Source organism: Acomys russatus, chromosome 5 (genome assembly GCF_903995435.1).
Source record: "Acomys russatus chromosome 5, mAcoRus1.1, whole genome shotgun sequence".
Taxonomy (NCBI): Eukaryota; Metazoa; Chordata; class Mammalia; order Rodentia; family Muridae; genus Acomys; species Acomys russatus.
In genome coordinates, this window is record NC_067141.1 from 67590393 (window position 1) to 67611522 (window position 21130).

At 41.1% G+C, this 21130-nt stretch overlaps 1 protein-coding gene across 1 annotated transcript in view; it reads left to right on the forward strand.

Annotated features, from left to right (window-relative positions):
• Sorcs3 (sortilin related VPS10 domain containing receptor 3) overlaps positions 1-21130 on the forward strand; it is a 623313-nt gene that overhangs the window by 459470 nt on the left and 142713 nt on the right. The window lies entirely within an intron of this gene.

Here is a 21130-nt window from a genome sequence, read left to right on the forward strand (position 1 = left end):
CTTCAGTCGGATTGCCATTTCAGGATAACAGAGCTGTCTTGAAATGATTAGGCTGGGGTTTGAGGTTATTTAAAGTCAAATGTCTAATGGGCTTTGACTTTAAGTAATTTATCAAAGCCATGTTCTATTTCTGTCCAAAGTGGCTTGTCTAACTTGGAAGTGAAATCCTGCAATGAATTAGGCATTGCCAGGATTCGCTCTCTGGAAAGGGCTAAAACTTACTAAATTGTCCCTTCCCCTTCCAGCTCTGATTACTTTTTAGAATGTCCAACTCACAAGTCCTTTCCTTCAAGAAATTGACTGTTAGAGGAAACTAAATGAAATCTTTATGTGTTGAGTTTGCAGGGTCTACTTTGCAGTCCAAGGAGATCCAAAATAGAGAGAAAAATGTGGAAAAGTAAAGAGCAAATACTCCCAAGGGAGAGGGGGGGAGAGAGAGAGAGAGAGAGAGAGAGAGAGAGAGAGAGAGAGAGAGAGAGAGAGAGAGAGAGAGAGAGAGAGAGAGAGAGAATAGATCATAGATAGATAATAGATGATACATAGATAGATACATAGATACATAGACAGACAGACAGGCAGATGGGCAGAGAGACAGATGGGTAGATAGGTAGGTAGATAAATAGGTGGCTATAGATAAATTATAGGTAGATGATAGATTGACTTATCAAGCTTGATATTTGATGACAACCTTTAGCTTTCCAATCTACTTTTTCATTGCTTACTCTCAGTTTTTTGGCAAATAGTTTCCCAAAAGAAACTTGAATCTTGACACTACCCTGAATTTGTTCCTGAGTGAACTTCTTTGCCTGCTCCTTAGCCATTCAGTCCAGAGCAATAGCATCTCCTCTGCGAGGGTGCGCCTTGCCTTCCAGAGCACCTTCTAGCTCCAGGTTACAAAAATAGCTCATGGCTTCTTAAAGCCACCTCTTGCCAAATGTGAACAGATTCTTCTTTCCAAATCGAGTTCTATACTCCAAGGGTAAGAACAATATTTTAAGTTCTTCTTTTGTCTCTCACCTTTGGCCCAACAAATTGCCAGTGCAAGTAGAATGCTCAGTGAATATTTGTGTTCATTGAAACTCCGAAGAAGTAGCCTGCCACTCCAAAGGATTGGAAGATGAAGTCGGCATCTCAGGATTGATTTTCTAAGATGTGTTCTATCAACATCTTTCTCATTGTCTCACCCATAGGTGTTTACTGAACACACACCCTGCAAAACATGGCATTCTAGGCACTACTCTTGCTAGCCCTCAAATATCTGCCCTTGGCCTGATGCATTTTTCTCTTAGGACTTATGGATTGAGCAGTCCTGTGAGTTTACATCCTGTCCCCATGTCCTGATGCCTTTAGGTCAGTGAGCTGTGATCTCCACAACATGCTATTGATGATCATAGTTAATAGCCCTCCACATACCCCATGGTAGATGCTGTGCATCAGAAACACAAGATCAGCTTGTGCTCAACATAGCCGATGACATACCCAGTACCAGCCCACTCAGGAAAGAAATGTGATAAGAGCTCTCTATTGCTAATCTTAAAGAACTCAACTCTGTTAGCTGCATCCTTGACTTCAATGTTTACTTCCACCCCATTCTCATTGCCATGGTCCTCATATAAGGTGTCTTTTTTAATGTTTACCTTTGATAAACAATTTTTAGCATGGGAGCACAAGATGTTTATGAATTTACTCACGTGTCTTTTTCTCAATGTTAACAGTGTGCATAATGATCAATATGGCTACATGACTTCAAGTCTAGCATATCCCTGCCCCGTATATTTTATACTGCATTCAGTAATTTTAAAGAATCCAAAACTTTTTAATTATACCATAAGCAGAAACTTTTAAGTTAATCATCTTAAATCTTTACTTTGCTTAAAAGAGGTAAGGCTGTATTTTTCAATAAGGCTTTATTCATTCGAAGGTACATGTGTGGTTCTTCCTCAAGCTCTTGGGGCAGAGGCAAGGAATCCAAAAATGTATTGAATTTATGAAACTAATTCTAGTGGGACAGACATACACACAGACACACACACACACACACACAGCCTTGGGGTGTGGTGACTAACAGGGCATTAGCTTAGAGTATAGCAGTTTCTCAGCCGGTGGTCTGCTGTGTGACCTTGAACTGGCTTTCATTTGTCTGTTCTACATAAAGAAGTTAATTGTAACACCCACTTCTTGGTCTATCTTAGGACTATGTTTGACAATGGCCTCTGTGAAGCATCACAATGATGCTGGAACATGGTGTTGATGGATGCATATTATGCCTTTATCTTCTACTGTGATAAGCTTATTTCTGTATAAATATTTTTACATTATGGGAGATGCTATGGATAAAAATAAACCAGGAACTGGACGTTGGGGTATATCACCATTGCTGTTTTACTTAAGCTTTGATGGCTTGACCACAGGGACAGAATGATGGGAAGCACACAGCTCAGTGTGTTAGATCTAGCTTTCTTGAGCCCTGCATGAAGATGTGGGGTGGGAAGTCAGAGATCCTGGCAGAGGGGCAGTGGGACTGTTGTGGGGGAATATATAAATTGGAAGGCTGCATATTACGTGCTGGTAACATTTGGAAATCATAAAAAAAAAAAAAAAAAAAAAAAAAAAAAACAGATAGAAAAGATACAAAGAGTTGTCCCCAAAGCAAATCAGTATTGACATTCAGGAAGGTGAGAAAGAATCAGCCAATAAGACCACAACTCACATGCTGGCAAGGATGTGGAGAGAGAGGAACACTCATTCATTGCTGGTGGGAATGCAAACTAGTACAGCCACTTTGGAATTCTATCTGGTGTTATCTCAGAAAACTGGGAATAGGGTTTCCTCAAGACCCAGCTATTCCACTCCTTGGAATATACCCAGAAGATGCTCCAGCACACAACAAGAAAATTTGCTCAACCATGTTCATAGCAGCCTTATTCATAATAGCCAGAACATGGAAACAGCCTAAGTGTCCATCAGTAGAAGAATGGATAAAGAAACTGTGGTACATATACACTATGGAATACTACCCAGCTATTAAAAACAAAGAATTCCCGAAATTTGTGGACAAATGGATTGAGCTAGAAATGATCATAATGAGTGAGTTAACCCAGAAGCAGAAAGACTCAAATGGTATATACTAACTTATATCTGCATACTAGCCCAAGGGGCGTGTCCCACGAAAGCCTTCACTTACCAGGAAACGGTGACAGAGGGGAGGACATCCTATTGGGATTCTAAATGAGAGAAGCATGGGAGAATAGCAAAGTAGAAGGATCCAGAGGGTCCTAGAAACCTACAAGTAGAACATTATGAAAGGCAGATTTGGGCCCAAGGGTCCCACTCAAACTAAGGCACCAGCCAAGGACAATACAGGTGGTAAACTTTAAACCCCTACCCAGATCTAGCCAATGGACAGTACATTCTCCACAGTTGAGTGGAGAGTGGGATATGACTTTCACACGTACTCTGGTGCCTCATATTTGACCATGTCCCCTGGAGGGGGAGACCTGGTGGCACTCAGAGGAAGGACAGCAGGTTGCCAAGAAGAGACTTGATACCCTATGAGCATATACAGGGGGAGGTAATCCCCCTCAGGAACAGTCATAGGGGAGGGGAATAATGGGAAAATGGGAGGGAGGGAAGAATGGGAGGATACAAGGGATGGGAGAACCATTGAGATGTAACAAGAATAAATTAATAAAAAACAAAACAAAACAAAAGAAAACAAGAAAAGAGTCGAAAGATGACGTCAGAAAGGTGGAAGTATGCTCTATTACTTGATTGACTTTTACCCATAAGCCAAAGGGCCATAAACTTGAAAAAATATCGATTTTCTTTAATTACCTAATAAACACAAGTTAAATACTGTTGCTTGAAGCTATCATCTATTCTAAATTGAAACTATATAAAGGGTGCTAGTAATCTACAATCAAGCTCCAAAGAGTATTCCATGTGTCAAGTGGTTTTCCATCAGAATGTAATCAGCCCTTGCCCTGCCATAGGACTTCTGCCACTCACCTCTGTAGAAATGGCGTGTTTGAGCTTACTTCTGCTAGCATGTACTCAGGATGTATTTATGACAACTTAAAATGCTCATTATTGCAGCCTGTCTTCCTTATTTTCCCATCTGTTTCTTTCATAGTGCTGAATATTTTCATTTTAATTTTAACTGCGTTGTTTAGGAAGGGAGCTATTTACAGAACACCCAATCTTCTATTTTTGGACACTATCGATTGATTTCTTCTTGTGAATGATGATAAAGCTAGTCTGCTGCATGTGTCTCTTTCCCTTCTTCTCATTGGCTCCTCCCTCCCTCACTTTAAATCGGTTACAGGATTTTCCAGTGCTTGTCTTACTTTCTTAGTATGTGACTTTGGTGATGTTAATTTGTTGTGAAGCACAGTGGGTAAAGTGTGAAGTGGGGTACATGGTGACTTCCCACCCTGTTCCTGCTGACTGAGTCATTCAGCAATACACACTGTGCCATGCCCTACTGGCCCTACTCTTCCTGCATTGGCTTTGATGTCACTTTTATAGGTGTGTATATTCACCTGTCCCCATCAGCCTTTTAGGAAAGCCCCTGCCCCTACCCTCACCCCCTCCATTTAGCTTTCTGTTGTCTGAAGTTTGTCCTTGGATGAAGCTTTTGAGAGCAGCTAATACCTTAGTGTGGAAACACACTAAACTTTCCCTGTGTGTTTGAATATTACTTTCTTGGAGTCCACAAAACATGGGCTGACCTCTTTTCCTGCCAACTTGGCTTTTGTTGAGTACCTGACTGTGGCTGGGTCAGGGCAGTCTGAAAAAGTCTCTTCTTTGAGATTTTTTTGTTTTGTTTTGTGCCTCTCACTGAGGGGAAGGGGATATTTCTTTGTTTATTTTTGCTATCCTCTGGGTATTTTTCATCATAGCTGTAGAGCAGTTATGTGTTTGTGTATGCCTTGGGTGTCGGCGCCATGGTGCTTCCCCTCTGGGAATGTCTCCTTTTGTTCAAATGATTCAATTTTCCTTCATTTTTATCATCTCAAAAGCCCCTTTAAGACGTCTTGAAAGGCACATTCTACTCTAGTTTCATGGTTTATGCTCTCTTCCTATCCCAGAATGGGTGGCACAAAAATGACAAAAAGATGACATCACTTCATCTTGCCCCAGTTTGAACAAAGGGAGTTAAAACAGTGCTTTCTGTGATTAAACAAGTATTTAGTAGTTTAGATGGTTGTTCTGTCTCCATTTTCTGGCTTAGCTTGTTTTCTGAGCTTGGCCAGATTATTATCATTATTTCTTCTTCTTCTTCTTCTTCTTCTTCTTCTTCTTCTTCTTCTTCTTCTTCTTCTTCTTCTTCTTCTTCTTCCTCTTCTTCCTTCTTCTTCCTTCTCCTCCTCCTCTTCCTCCTCTTCCTCCTCCTCCTTCACCTTATCCTCCTCCAACAACAAAAGTAATACCCCCCTCTTTTTCATCCTCCGTGCTGTGTCTTCCCTTGCCTTTTTTACTTCTGTTTAAAACTATTTTCTCATTAAAGTGATGTACTTATGTAGATGTGTGTGTGCGCACATGCACACTCATGCACATATGTATGCTCTCTTAATCTCTCTAGCCCTTTATCTTTATATTTTAATTACTACTTGTTTTTTAATGCCTTGAGTTCTTCAGACCACCAATGAAATATCCAAAATCTAGGATGTTTATCTTATGAAAGATCAGGATTCTGTTTCTGTTTCTCAGGAATATTGCTTCATACACAGTACTAAGTCTTGTGTGACTCAACAATTCTTTTCTCTAAGTAGTTTTTCTCATAAGGCAAAACCTCCTGGAACACAATATATGTGGCTTCCTTCCCACATATATTGTATTTCATGGTTAAATTTTCATTAAGTCTGGAGTTTGCATTGCACTTTGCTGTTTGGCTTGCTGCTGTAGGATGATTTATGAGGAGAAAAGGGACCACATTATAATTACTTGGCTATTTAAAACCATTTATAAATCCTTATCATGTGTTTCCGAAATGTTGCTGTAGTTTACTAACTGGTTCCTTTGCTCTCAGATCAGCACCCCAAACCCCTAGTGCCTTCACAAACTCCTTCCAAAGTCCTTTATTTAGCCAAAAAAATCAATGTCTCCAGCCCCAGTGGCTGTTAATCACCTGCAGGGCGAAATCCAATTCCTTAGTGTTGTCTGCAAGAAGCTCAGCAGTCAAGGCCCTCATATGAATCAGCCTCATAAGAATGCCTGACTCATGGTTGCTTTTCACATGTATCTCCTGCTTTAATTAACCCTTCAATGAGCATGCACCCTTTTAGTGTCCATGCACACACCATGGCACTTCTTGCCACTTGTATCTTTCCTATGTTTTCTTTATGCTCAAGGTGCCACTTTGCTAGACAAACTCAGTCTTTAAGATTTAGTATTAGAGCTGAGCATGGTGGTGCACACCTTTAATCTCAGCACTCAGGAGACAGAGGCAGGGGGATCTCTGTGAGTTCGAGGCCAGCCTGGTCTACAAAGTCCAGGACAGCCAAGGCTCTTGTTACACAGAGAAACCCTCTCTCAAAACAACAACGGCGACAACAACAACAATAACAACAACAGAGATTCTGCATTAGGTAGCACATCCTTTAGTTCTCCTGTTATCCTCAGTCAGGATTGTGTCAAGCTGCAGAGCCTGCTTCTTACCATTTTCTATAGTATCTCCCCAGTCAGGTCTATAAACTATGAGGACTCTGATTACATCTTATTCATCCTAGTCTCTCCTGCACTTTGCATCATGACTGGTACTCAATAAGTGTTTGTTGGACTGAACTGAACTGAGGAGATAAGACGTGGTCCTTATTTTCAGGAAGTGTAGCTAGTTATCTTTTTCAAGCAAGGAAGTCTTGTTTCTGTAGCTAACAATATAAGACAGCTTAAGGTAATTGGCAATTGCTCACTGCATAAGAAATGCCCCTGTGTAGAGCGCCTTTGTGTTTCTATAAAACCACTGTCCGGGAATTACCCAATGTGTTATTCAGTGCTCCTTTTCTATTCATTCATTTAAATATATGAAAATACATTCATCCCAGTGGGGAGCACAAGCAGCTAAACAATTATAATGCAGCGTGATGAAAGCTGCATTAGTAGGAAACACGTGTTGCTTCTCTTGGCAAGACCCTGTCCTGGGTGAGTGTCAGTGCAGGATTCCTGTCAGGGAAGCTAGGAGCACAGGAGAAGGCGGTGAAGGAGAAAAACTGCACAGAGAGGACAGCATGGCACATGGTATAGCCACAGGACCTGTGTGTCAGGACCTCTCTACCCAAGCTGTTCTGTACTTGTTGGAGAGGAGAACTTTCCATTTTCTTTTACCAAATCCAGGTAACATTGCTTACCTTTCTTTCTAGTCCCTAGAAATCTCAAATAATCTGATGTCAAATCTCTCAGATCCTCGGTGTTCTTTATGTTCTCTCTCTCTCTCTCTCTCTCTCTCTCTCTCTCTCTCTCTCTCTCTCTCTCTCTCTCTCTCTGTAATATTATCTGTTTTAAGACAGTGTCTCACTATATAGCCTAGGCTGGCCTTGAACTCACTATTATGCTGCCTTCTGAGTGTTGGAATTACCCATATGTGTGGCCACATCTGACTCTGACATTGGACATTTCTGATAACTTCACTTTTTTCAGCTATTTTAATTATGCATTTAAAAAGAATGAGAAGCCACCTCAAGTAATTTTCTGAAGCATTGTGGGTTTCCTGGCCATTTGTGAGAGATTAAACTGGAAAGTTGAATTAAGAGTCAGTCCAGACGTTATTTATGCAGAAGCTGAGATTCTGTTTTGGTGACAAAAATATGCTTCCTCTAAACTAAGGGCTGTGAAGGTTCCTTACTGTTCCATGAAAAAAGAATCCTCAGGAGAAGAAAACCAGCGATTGACAAAGTCAATCACCTCTTCAGGGCTTAATCTCCCAGATGATGCTCAACACCACCCCAGGGTCACCAGGGTAAGGAACAGTCAGCTAGCCCCACAGCTCCCATCAGGGAGTGGTCATTGATGAAGGGGAAAGCAGTGTAGAGCAGCTCGCATCAGTCTAGTGTCTCCAAGGCAAGCTGGCCTGAGGACTGCGTGTTCTATTGGATGGTGTTTGCTGTCCCTCAGGAGTTTGGTGTTGAAAGTAGAGCTTTGTAGAGGTAGATTATTTTTGGTACAATTTTAGCAAGTAGATAACAGCAAGTTGAGCATAAAGCACTTTGGTAGTTCATGAGTTTAGGAATTTTTTCACTTAAATTTTCAAGTATTGCTATTTTAAGTCTGACTGTAATGGTAGCAGGAAACAGAGCCCAGATGAAAAGAACAAAAGAAAACAACAAAAAGCACCCTATCAAAAGACCCATCCTGCCCCTTCACCTTTCCCTAGTGCTGGGGACAAGTGGTGTTTTGGCAGCTTTATATTAGATCTCAGTACCTGAGATAGTAGACCTGAGGGACTAACAAACACCATATGTCTATCCAGAGCAAAGGGAATCACGATGTCAAAAACAGCACCATATTTTACTGGAGCTATAGTTATCATATTCTAAAACTTAAGCTCTATTAACTTATAATTGTTAGAAAAATGTGATGTATAACCACAGTGGAATACTATTCAGCTGTGAAAAGAATGACATTCTGGATATTATGCCAAGTCAAATCAGCCAGGCAAAGAAAGACAAGAACCACGGGTTTTTTACTCACATGTGACATCTGTAACAATTGCTCTCATTGAAGTTGAGAGTGGAACACTGATTGACAGAGGCTGGGGAGAATAGAGGGAAGGGAAGGATGAAGAACGCTTGATGAAAGGGAACTAAGTTCTAGTTAGACCACAGTGAGAGTGCCGCACATTAGCATGCCTGTGATGACCGTGCTTGGCCATGTCACCAGGCAGATGAGAGGAATTTGAATGTTTCCAAGGTGTGTGTGTGTGTGTGTGTGTGTGTGTGTGTGTGTGTGTGTGTTTATGCTGACTTGAGCATTGTACAATATACACATAGAGCAAAATACTGCATTATACCCCACAAGTATGTGTAAATTTCTAAGTTTATGTATCATTCCAAAAATTAAAAAAATAATGAAAGTAGGAGAGGATTGTAGGAAAGTAGGTTTATTGGCTTCTTAGCACATCCGTAGAGAAAGAAACTATGTTTTTTCACTCTTTTTTTATTGGTTTGTTTAAGTCCTGTTCATTTACCCAGTAGGTTCTGTTCCTAACAGCGTTTAGTCACTGACTATAACACTGGTGCTCACATGGGTCAGAGCTCAGGCTTTTTTTGTGTGTGTGTATAGTTAGCCACTAGAAAAGCAGGTGAGATCAAGGCCATATGTTCCCTGCATATAAATAAGTACTCTATATATTTGAGAGTACAGTTAACTCAGCAAAATCCCAGACAAACTCTAAATAATGTGAATTGTTCGATTACTCCATTAGGCTTCTCCCCATGATATTAGTTTCATGTGAAAATTTCTCCTCTTCTCTGTTGCATCTCTAAAGAAAACTTTTCCCACAACCAGTAACTCCCTTCTTACTCCTCTCTCCTGTGTGTAGCGAGAGGGTCTATGAAACTACCCCCACAGGGTCTTGAAATTTAGAATGACTGCAGAGCTTCCCTCCTCCCTTGTTTCAGGCCTGGCAAAGCAGTGCTGGTGGCCATCTTGGTGGCTTCACTGGAGGGGACCTCATGCTTGGCCTCTTGTTGCCCTTGAGTTGAGGTGAACAAGAATCTGTGGCATCTATTATTCTCTTGGTGTCCTTCCTGTCTTGTTTATTATTTTTTAGTGAAATAAAAAAGCATTAATCCATCCCAGAAAGGCATGTTTAAATGGAAATGAATCTGCCTGAGAGGTCTGCCCTCCACATGGATAAAAGCAACAGAGTTCCCTCTGTAGGGCAGGTGGGATTTGAAGTTGATTTCTGCATTCTGAGGCAAGTTGGTTGACAATCCCATCTTTCATCCTTATAGGACAGCTTTTCTAGTGATTATCCAGAGAATAGTTAGTTTACAACAATCATTCTAAAATTCCTCCAGCAAAAGCATCCATACCTTAGACAAGGACATGGCTTTGTAAGGTTCCTGTATCTGCAGTACAGTAGATGATGTGAAGTTCTGTCCTAGACTTGGGTTCATTCAAGTAACTAAAATACAAGGGAAATTAGATTAGTAGCAGATGCAAATTACAAGCTCAAATGAAAGAGAGAATGAAAAGTTGAAAGAGGGAGAAACCTTCCTGGCCATTGAAATCTCTAATTTCTGCACCTTTTGGACCACAGCAAATTCTGTCCCTTGCTTTCTTAGGTGAGCATGGTACTGTCCTGAGAGGTTACACATCGCAAACTAAATACTCGGGAGAAAGAGCTGCTTTCAGTTGATGAGCATAGTGAATAGCTGGGAGAGTCCCGAAAATCATATCTGGAAGGGCTTATGTACACTCTCTGCACCTTCCATATGCTTTAAAAACAATTTGTACAGAGAAAGAAGCCTATTATGCTCTACAGAGTAACTTTTTCTTTCTTTTTTTTTTTTTTTCTTTCTTTTTTTTCTGTTTTGTTTTGTTTTCCGAGACAGGGTTTCTCTGTGTAGCCTTGGCTGCCCCGGACTCACCTGTAGACCAGGCTGGCCTCGAACTCACAAAAATCCACCTGCCTCTGCCTCCCAAGTTCTGGGATTAAAGGCGTGTGCCCCCATGCCAGGCTCTGAGTAACTTTTTCAACAGCCTTTCTAATAGGTGGTAGAGCCCTTGATCCTTTGTAAGCTGCTATGAAAATTCCCATGGGGACAGATATTATGATAGAGATTCATTAACTACTAATCACTATTAGACTCCTAGTAATATTCTGTGGTTGTAGTCAAGAGGAAAGCACCTCTCTGAAATGAGGATGGAGTGATGTACGAAGTGCTTCCTGAACGACTATGGTACCACAACCAAACCATCCAGATGCTGTTAGATATTAAGAGTTCCATGTTTGAATAGAGAAAAGTAGCTCTGTTATAAGTTATGGTAAGATGTCCCTGAAGTACTGGCCATTAATGAGTTCTCAGATATGTGTATGTGCAACAGTACATGTCAGAGGCAAAAAGCAGTGTCCCCACTCCACAGGCAATTTATGATTCAAGGAGCCAGGAGTTTGGTGTGAGGAAAGACCTGAACTATAATCAGGCATCTGCCACCTACCAGCCAGGGAACACTGACAAGTTACATAGACTCTCAGAGCACTCATTTCCTCATCTCTGCCGAATGCAATCGTGATACTTGCCCTGTGCAAATTGGAAGGTTGTTGAGAGGATCAAGGGAGATAATAATGTCTTTGGAATGCTTTGAAAACTACAAAGCCCTACAAAAAGCCAGAATCAACACTAATCCACATACTAAACTCAGCCTCAGTCTTTTGTGTATATACACCCTCTTTTAAGGGCTTTTATAAGCCTGTCGAATGAAAGATTACTCGGTCTCTTTGCCAAATTCATTTTTAAATTATTCATAGGATCAATTCATGGTTCAACATATGTGCAGGATAAAACCTTCCTTCATAACTTACATAGAGTGCTGTCATCAAAGAAATCAGTCTCTCACAGTCTTGTGAGACACGATATGTCCCAGGCTTTAATTATATTTTAAGATATGGACCATCTTGGTCTTGGTTCATCAAGGTTTGATATTTTATTGAAGAGAGCACTTTATACATCATCATGGGACATAGAGATGTCTCTATGATGTAGCTACTGTTTCTCTAATTGTGTTCTTTCTGATAGAAAAAAAAAGCCCCGTGGCAGTAATTAATAAAGTCTAATAATTCAAAGAAAACTATTTTAAATGATGTTAATTCAGCTTTAATGGGAAAGCTTTTTGAATGTTAAATAAATAGCAATTTCATCATTAAGGACACAGCTACCACATAGAAGTTTTAAGGGAAATGAAAAAGATAGAGGCAATCTTCAAAAGAAATCCAATAAAGACATCTTTAGGTGTACACACTTGAAACACTTCCAGGATATTAAGTATGTGTGTTTTTCTACACCCAGCACCAAGGCCATTCCCAGTTGTCAAGTGGTTGGGACATGGCATGTACTACATTCATTGGCTTCATGTAACCCTTGCCTCTAGTACTGGGGGTGCTTTGAAGAAGGCATACAGAGTGCTGCAGTGCTAATGAAGGGATCACCCCTTAGTGAACCTATGGGTAGGACATCTTCCAGGCTCAGGCTGGCCTCCATCAGTCCCTAGCTATGTGTGTGGGAGGCCCGGTAGCAGCTTGCCTTAGCTACACTGCTGGGATGTTGCATTTTGTTCTGGGGCTCATTTATCTTTAATTTAGATGCTCACAAGAGACCTCTTGACCATTCTGGGGCAGACACAAACCTTCACGGTATCTAGAACCTCCAACAGTATGTCTTCTAAGAGTCCACTGTCTTAGCATCTCTCATTCCCATTCCAAGTGGGCAACTATAAGCTTCACATGCTAGAAGTTTTCTTTGATAGGAGCCCAGTGATTTTGAGCCATGTTGATAGCCAGTTAGTGATTTGCCTGGGATGGCTCTCTCTCCTCTCTATTTCCTGATTCCTAATTGCATGATTCCTATTCCTGGTTCATTTCTCACCAAATGAAATTAAAGATCACTTATGTAATTGTTCTTACTCAGGCTTTACTTCTCTGTGGAAGACTCAGATATTTATATGGTAACTAGTATGTAGTCAGAATAAAAGATGAAGTAAATTATGCCAGAAACAAAGACTCATGTCTGTCAATGCAAATACCGACTCTTTCTCGGACTTTTAGATTATCAACCTATCTCAGTTTCCTTTGTGTGTTTAAATTACTAATGCCTATTTTGGAACTTCCATCAGTAGTCACACATTTTCAAACATACATAACAAAGCAAACCTGAACTTCCCTTGAACTCTGCATTCCTCTTCATACAAGTCTCATATTTCATTTGCCGCCAATTTATTGAGCACCATCTGTATTCATCTTCCTGTTTTCCCATTTCCCTCTCTTTAACCCACCTGGGATTGCCTCTGCCACTCCACTGAGATTGCTTTGGCTGAGTTTATCAAAGATGCCTGTGAATTACATACTTACACTGTTTCTCGTGATTAACTTACCCAGGCTATCTGTACAACTCCCAACTGCCCTGCCTATCGTGGAGTGCCTGTCTCACAACACTTCCTCCGTTCTAAACAGTGCATGCTCTCCCCATTCCTCTCTGGCATTGCCATACTCCCTACACATGTGGCTCCCCCTCCACCCTCCTTCTTTCTGCCTTGGCTTTCCCAGGGTTCTTCTTGATTCTCTTTCCCTGTTTGCCTTCTACCCCAAGGAATCCCACCCCAAGGCCTCTTTCAGTATGAATTATGTCCAAATGCTAATGACTTCTTGTACTCTCAGCACAATGTAGAGACAGAGGCTCCAGGGATGCGTCTTGTTCACATGATAACCATTAGTCCTTTACGCGTGGTGCCCTTCTCTTCGTATTGACTGCTTTACTGTACAAGTGCCCAATAGAAAAGCCTGTTTCTTCCCAAGAAATCTAATGAAGGTCTGTGGAAATCCCAACACCTTTTGTGTCCCAGACCCATTTAGCAAGGGATGCTTTTGTTGTCAGCCTCTGAGAATGGTTCTGCAATTCACTGAATATTATACAGTCTCTCTTTGCCTTTCTAGTTAGTGTACATGGGTGGGACATGTCAAGCTAAGGCTGCTAAATTGTTTTCATTTTTTAACAGGTGCTAAATTGTTTCACTTCTGGTCAACTATATTTTATTGCTCCTTTAAAAAATTTCATACCAGTACCATGTACCAGTTGGAGCTGGGCTCTCCATACTCATTTCATTTTTTCATTTTGACCAGTTCTGCATCTTTTTAGTAGCCTTTGTCAGTTGCAAGCCATAGAACTCTATCAGAAACAATTGATTTAAGAAAGTGGTAATAGTGAGGTTTTCTATTGGGTTCGTGACCACTGCAGCTGCAGGTGGTTGTCTAGGCTTACAGTGCCAGGCCTGAGTTCCCATCTATTGGTTGGGCTTTGCTTAATTGTGAACAGGTATGTCGAAAGCTGAGCTTTTGTGATTAGTTAGGAAAACTACCATTAGTTTCTTTATACTCAAGAAAAGGCAGGGTTATCTATATAATGGTTAGACAGTGTCATTCACGGTGGCTAATTCTACAGCTTCTTGCTATTAGAGAAAGCCTCTGAGTCCTGGCCAGAAGATAGGTGTGTGGTCTAAGACAGCATAAGAGTTTTCCATCATCAGTTCAAAGCAAACACTGGCCAAACAGTTTGCAATCTCTCACACACTTGGAAGACTTGCCATTTTCAATTTCAGAAGCAATGACCCTTTAGGGTGTTCTTTTTTCCTGACCACACAAATCTTTTTCAACCATCAGCAAACTGAAAAAAAAGCCATAGTCATTGTAGGAAAAGGACCTCACATTCACTTGATGCCAAATGTGTATCTGATATGTGTATTTTGTTTTTATTTTGTTTAAAATAATTTCAATGTCCATAAGCTTTTTTGTGATAGATGCTAGATTGCTTTTACTTTTTCAGTGGGGGTAGCCATGCTTCTGTAGTATATAGAATCCCCCTTTTTCATGTAGCTAAGGAAATGTCAGGCTAAGTATATGACCTCTGAAATGCTTGTGCTACTAAGGCATGGTAAAATAATACAATAGCCTGATTCACATTAGCACTGGACAGTCTCCTTGGGAGCTTTACCAGCACAGTGGGAGTGGGCACATATTGTCCAATTTCTGTTGTTACTCGGGGAGGAAAGTCTCATCCACTTCCCAAGAAGTGCACTCTGTTTTAGTTAAGAAATGAAAGCTTTGTTTCATGTTAGGAACTTTGTCATCAATCAAGCAAAGGCTGAACGACATTCAGTGATATACAGCCATTCCCGTGTTTCTGCAAGATGAACCTCACATGCGTATCTAGGATTTAGTACACACTCATCCCAGGGATACACAGCAGCAACCAGTGGTAGGGGCAGACCATCCTTCCCACCTGTGTCTCTACCTTTCTCTTGCTGCTCAGTGGATACCTTTCTTGACACATTTGGGGCTGAGAATGTAGCTTTCTTTGGCTATCCTCCTAACACTCAGAGAAGCTGTGGAGTTGTCACTTGGCTTAGTGTCCCCATTTCCCTTCCCTGCCAAGTCCCTGCAAGTCCTGGACACCTACCTCTCCAGCTCCAGCTCCCAGGAGAACTCCTTTGCTGTAGCCTTTTCCTATTAAAGATAATTATACTGTTGTAAAAACAAGTGTGGTGATAATGAAGGCAGCTGGGTTGTTGACTGAGAAGTAGACTATTAAGTCTGTTCTCTTTCCATTACCCTTCTAACTAGGATATATATGTCTATTAATTTCAGCTTTTAAAATTTTTAATCACTTTGCTTCTAACTCCAAACCTACCTAATGGGGTAAGCAAACAGTTTGGATTTCTGCAAACAGCTTTAAGGACTGTGACTATGAATCCCCTCATAGTCAGTGAGAACAGAGGCTTCTGAGGTTTTACCATGGCAGGAACATTGATGAATCAGGCAGCTTGGCTTGATCTCATCTACCCGGAGTTGAGGTAGATTCAATCAAAGAGAGAAATACCAATTGAGAGATAGACTTCTTCACTCCCTAATTCACCCATCTGTTCTACAATCATTACTGAGAACTTAATATGCTCCTCTTTGGTTTATGGTAAAGAACTGAAGAAGCAATTTAACTCTCTTTGTGTTAGGTGTGAGTGGTGGATGTGCACTCATCATGAGAAACATTCAGAAACTCATACAAAAGCACTGTTTCTGTGGTGTACTGCACTGAGGGAGATCTGTAGGGTGTCACCCAGTGAGGAGAGATTCACAGGATAAAGTAGAACTCTGGTTCTTACAGCTGGGCAGTTACTTGAGGGGTCCAACTTAGCATAGTGTCCAAGGCAAAGAAGCTTCCATGATCTGAACTTGTTACTTGAGGGGTCCAACTTAAGCACAGTGGCCAAGGCAAAGAACCTTCCATGACCTGAACTTGTGTGCCTTGGTAAGATAGGCAAGTGAGGGGCAGTGTTTCTGGGCATGATTGTGTCTTCATCATTAGTTTCTGTGCTCTTGGGCCACAGTGAATACTCTATGAAACTCAGTTACTGTTTTATGAGACAAACGATTGCATTAAGAAGATCTTTGGAACTTTATGGTGTTCTGGCTGATTGAGAACTACTTTGGAAACAAAACTATCAAAGGGATTTCAAAATAAAAGCCAGATGCAAATGGATTAGAATTACTTTAGAAGGGCAGGGTCTACATAGTTTCAATACACCTCCGGTATTCTGTGTCCCTTTACGGACACTCTCAGGACACCTGTAGGAACCTTAACATTTCAGAGAGCCCATATTGGAAAGCAATGTACCATACGACTCCAGAAAGGACCTTCTGAGAATTTCTCATTCTAAGGTTCCAAAGATCTGCTCACTATGTAGGTTGTACCTTTTAGTTGCGCAGGAAGGGCATACTACTCAGACTGATTTCTATATTTCATTTCTTCAATATCAGAATTATATGGAGAAAGAATATTCGCACTGTGGCTCATTCGTGCATAGAATTGCTGAAATTTTCTTCTTTCTTCATTCCACTACACAGATTCTTGGGGAACACAAGAGAGAAATAGCAGAGTAAATATGAAATAAAAAGTCCAAAAGTAAATAAAGTTATGATCCCAGGAGATCACACATATAGAAATAAATATGCAAATAAAGAAAATATAGTACCTGCCATAGGAGGGTTTATGATCTGGGGAGAGAGAGGGAGAGCACACAGCAAAATAACAATAATTGGACAATCTGATAAATCTGTGAGCAGATCTACATAATGGTGAGAGACAGAAATAGCAATTTATTCATTTATTCATTAAGACTGTCAACAAATATTTCTAAAGTTGCAGCCATCCACAAAGCAGGTGTAGCCACATGTGGAGGATGTTGTAATGAACTAGACAGAGCTTGCTTTTCCTCTTTATTTCATTGCTGCTTTATTTACTTTTTCCATAGTACATTGACTGAACTGGACTCAAATTGAGCGTGTTCCAGCTTTAGCTTCCTCAGCACTAAAACGGTTGGAATGCATAACCTTCCATGTGTTATCACCCTCCCTTGACCCTCCATGTGTGTGTGTCTGTCTGTCTGTCTGTGTGTGTGTGTGTGTCTGTCTGTCTGTCTGTGTGTGTGTCTGTGTATATATGTCTGTCTGTCTGTCTTCTCTCTCTCTCTCTCTGTGTCTGTCTGGCGTGTGTCTGTGTATGTCTGTCTGTCTGTCTGTCTGTCTGTCTGTCTGTCTCTCTCTCTCTCTCTCTCTCTCTCTCTCTCTCTCTCTCTCTCTTCTCGTCTCCCTCTCTCTCCGTCTCTCTCTCTCTCTCTCTCTCTCTCTCTGTGTGTGTGTGTGTGTGTGTGTGTGTGTGTGTGTGTACTCATGCACATGTGTAAGGAGGACAGATATTGATGTCAGGTGTGTTTGTCAATCACTCTCCATCCTATTCTTTGAGACAGGATCTCTCACTGAACCCAGTAGACATTGATTCAACTAGACCACTCAGAGGACAAACCTCAGGGATGCTGCACTCTTTCTTTTCGGTGCAGAGACTTCAGGTGTGTGCTGTCACACCCATTTCTTCTTCTTTTTTTGGTTTTTTAGGATGCTGGAGATTTTCTTCATCTTTAACTCTCTCGTAGGCCTCGTGCTCACAGAGCAAGCACTTTAGCAAGTGAGCCCTCTTAGTGGTCCTCTTTTACTTCTAATGGGAGCTCGTGACTTAAATTAACTCTCACCTCTCGTGGTCATTAAGAAGCAAAAATAAATAACATGGGGCATGCATTAAAGAGGATTACAAGGATGCATAAAATATCCTCAGAGTTTTCACTTGAGCCTGACATGTAGGAGGTGATTACATGACAGAAGGATCCACGCATGTACACTCCTTCCTCCCCTTTCCTAAACTGGGAGTCAGAAGGTCTGAACAGAAATCAATCCTTGCAATTTATTTTTAACTTCTTTCTTCTTAGCTGGGATTGATTTTTGTCTTTGTGATCAATGGTGCAGAGAATAGTCCCACACCCCAAGCAGCCGCTCTCAAGCGCTGGGTCTAGCTGGCCCCACGTCTATCGAACAGAAAATTAGAAGCTGATTATGAAAGTAATAGGATGAAGATGTTTAAAGGATGAGTCTGATTAGTCCTGCCATTCTGGGGAGGAGTGCTTGCAGACAGGCCCACTGGATGCAAGAGCCAGAGCTCAGGAGTGTAGCTCTGTGACCAGACACACTACCTACCCAGAAGCTAGCCAGCTGACATGGGGGGGGGGGGAGGCACTGGAGATACGCTTCTTGTTTGTCAATCACTCCTTCTCATCCTGCCTTTCTTCCTGAACCCCACCCCCTGTACTGTGTCAACTTTACTTTGTCCTATGCTACTAGATTTGAACCTAGAATATAAGCCTCTGTTCAAAATGACGACAACAACAACAAAGATTGGGCCTGCCTTTTCCTCTATGCTTTGTGGATTTCAAAATTGTCTGATTCTTTAATCTGCACCTTGTCTTCCACTTCTTGTTTCCTTCTCGATGAGGCCTTGTTTCACAGGAACCTGAGCTTGGCCACATCCATGTGGCTTTCTAAGCCTTTTTTTACTTCTCATGGTCAGACAAGATTGCTTGCACCCTCTTCTGTGAACCAGTTTTGGAATGACATGCTGTGGTAATTCCATAGAGAGCAATTAGCGATTACAGCAGAGTTTGCCCTCCCGAGGCCTTACGTTCAGTTCTCTAGGATAAACATGCCAGGTTTTCCTGCCTGCTGGGCTAGCTCTCCCTTCCAGATGTAACACACACACAAAAAAAAGTGATCTGAGAATTCTGAGTGTCACTGTGCTTGTTGTGTCATGGTACTGAGTGTCATTGCTTCATAGGTGATCTCTGTGTGAGAGGGGAAAGATACAGGGGATAAGTCCCTTCTCGCCTTGAATTGTTAAAGGCATAAGCTTGTCAAGTGGGTGGCAGTTGATTCAGTATTCAGTTTTTTTTTTTTTCTCTACTTTCTCCTATTGGTTTAGAACCTGGCTAATTTTCTTCACAATAGACAATTCTGAAATTTGGGAGGATCCCATGTTAATGGAAATTTGTGACCTAAGCTTTTTGTGAATGAATGTAATTGTTTTGACGCCATATGGCTTACTTCCTATTGTATTGTAGAAGAGATACAGAGAGGATACATCCCTCATTTGCTGGGTGGAGCCTCTCAGAGGACAGTTCTGATGCTCCTGTCTCTGAGCATCGCAGAGTATCATCAGTAGTATTAGGGGTTGGCTCTCTCCCATGGGATGGGTCTCAAGATGGGTCAGTCATTGGGTGGCCACTCCCACAATCTCTGCTCCATCTTTGTCCCTGAACGTATAGCAGGCAGGACAAATTTTGAGTGGAAGATTTTGTGGGTAAGTTTGTGTCTCCCTCCCTCCACTGGAAGTCTTGTCTCACCACTGGAGTTGCCTACTTCAGACTCCATATCTCCTGCTGTTAGGAGTTTCAGAAAGGGTCACCCTCCATATACTCTCTGTAGCTTCCCCATCCCAGGTCTCCAGAGATGACCCCATTGATTTCCATTCTCTCTCCCAGCCCTCTCTCCTCACACCTGATCCACCCCCAATTCTCTTCCCCATCCCCCTTTTCACTCATTTCCCTCTCTCCATCTACCACCAATGTCTATTTTATTTTTCCTTAGTGAGATTCAAGTATCCTCCTTTGGGCCCTTAGCTTCTTTGGGTCTAGGGGTTGTAGCATGGTTATCTTGTACTTTATGGCTAATATCTGCTTTTAATTGAGTATATACCATTCATGTCTTTCTGTGTCTGGGTTACCTCACTCAAGATGATATTTTCTAGTTCCATCCACTTGTCTGCAAATTTCATGGTATCCTTGTTTTTAATAGATGAGAAATTCCATTGTGTAAATGTACCATATTTTTAAAAATCAATTCTTTTGTTGAAAAACATTTAGGTTGTTTCTAGTTTCTGGCTATTACAAATAAAGCTGCCATGAGCATAGTTGAGCAAGGGTCCCTGCGGTAAGGTGTAGTATATTTTGGGTTTATGGCCAAGAGTGATGTAGTTGAGTTTTGAGTCGAACTTTTCCCAATTTTCTGAGAAACCTCCATATTTACTTCCAGCCATGGTTGTACAAGTTTGTACTCCCACCAGCAGTGGAAGGGTGTTCCCTTTGCTCCACATACACACCAGCATGTGCTGTTGCTCAAGGTTTTATTTTAGCTATTGTGAAGGGTATAAGATGGAATCTCAGAGTCATTTTGATTTGTATATTGCTGATGAATAAGGATGTTGAACATTTCTATGTGCTTCATGGCCATTAGAGATTTCTCTGTTGATATTTCTCTGTTTAGCTCTGTACCCTATTTTTAGTTAAAATTTTTTTTTTGATGTCTAATTTCTTGAGTTCTTTATACATTTTGGATATTTGCCCTCTTTCAGATAGAGCATATTTCCCTAATGTGTAGGGAGCCATTCTGTCCTATTGACAGTGTCCTTTTCCTTACAGATGCTTTGGAGTTTCATGAGCTCCCATTTATCAATTGTTTATCTTAGAACCTGAGCTGTTTGTGTTCTGTTCAGGAAGTTGTCTTCTGTTCCAATGAGTTCAAGACTGATCCCCACTTTATCTTCTAATAGATTTAGTATATCTGGTTTTATGTTGAGGTCTTTAATACACTTGGACTATAGTTTGTTCAGAGTGATAAATATGGAGATATTTATATTTTTCTACATTCAGATATCCAGTTAGGCCAGCACTATTTATTGAAGATGCTCTCTCCTTTCTATTGTATGATTTTTGTTTCTTTGTCAAAAATCAAGTGTCTGTAGGTGTGTGGATTTATTTCTGGGTCTTCCATTGATCAACCTGTCGGTGTTTATGCCAATACCCTGAGATATTTTTATTACTATTGCTCTGTAGTACAGCTTGAAATCAGGTATGGTGATACCTCCAGAAATTCTTTTATTGTACAGGATTATTTTAGCTCTCTTGATATTTTTTTTGTATGAAGTTAAGAATTGATCTTTCTAGATCTGTAAAGAATTGTGTTGGAACTTTGATGGGAATTACA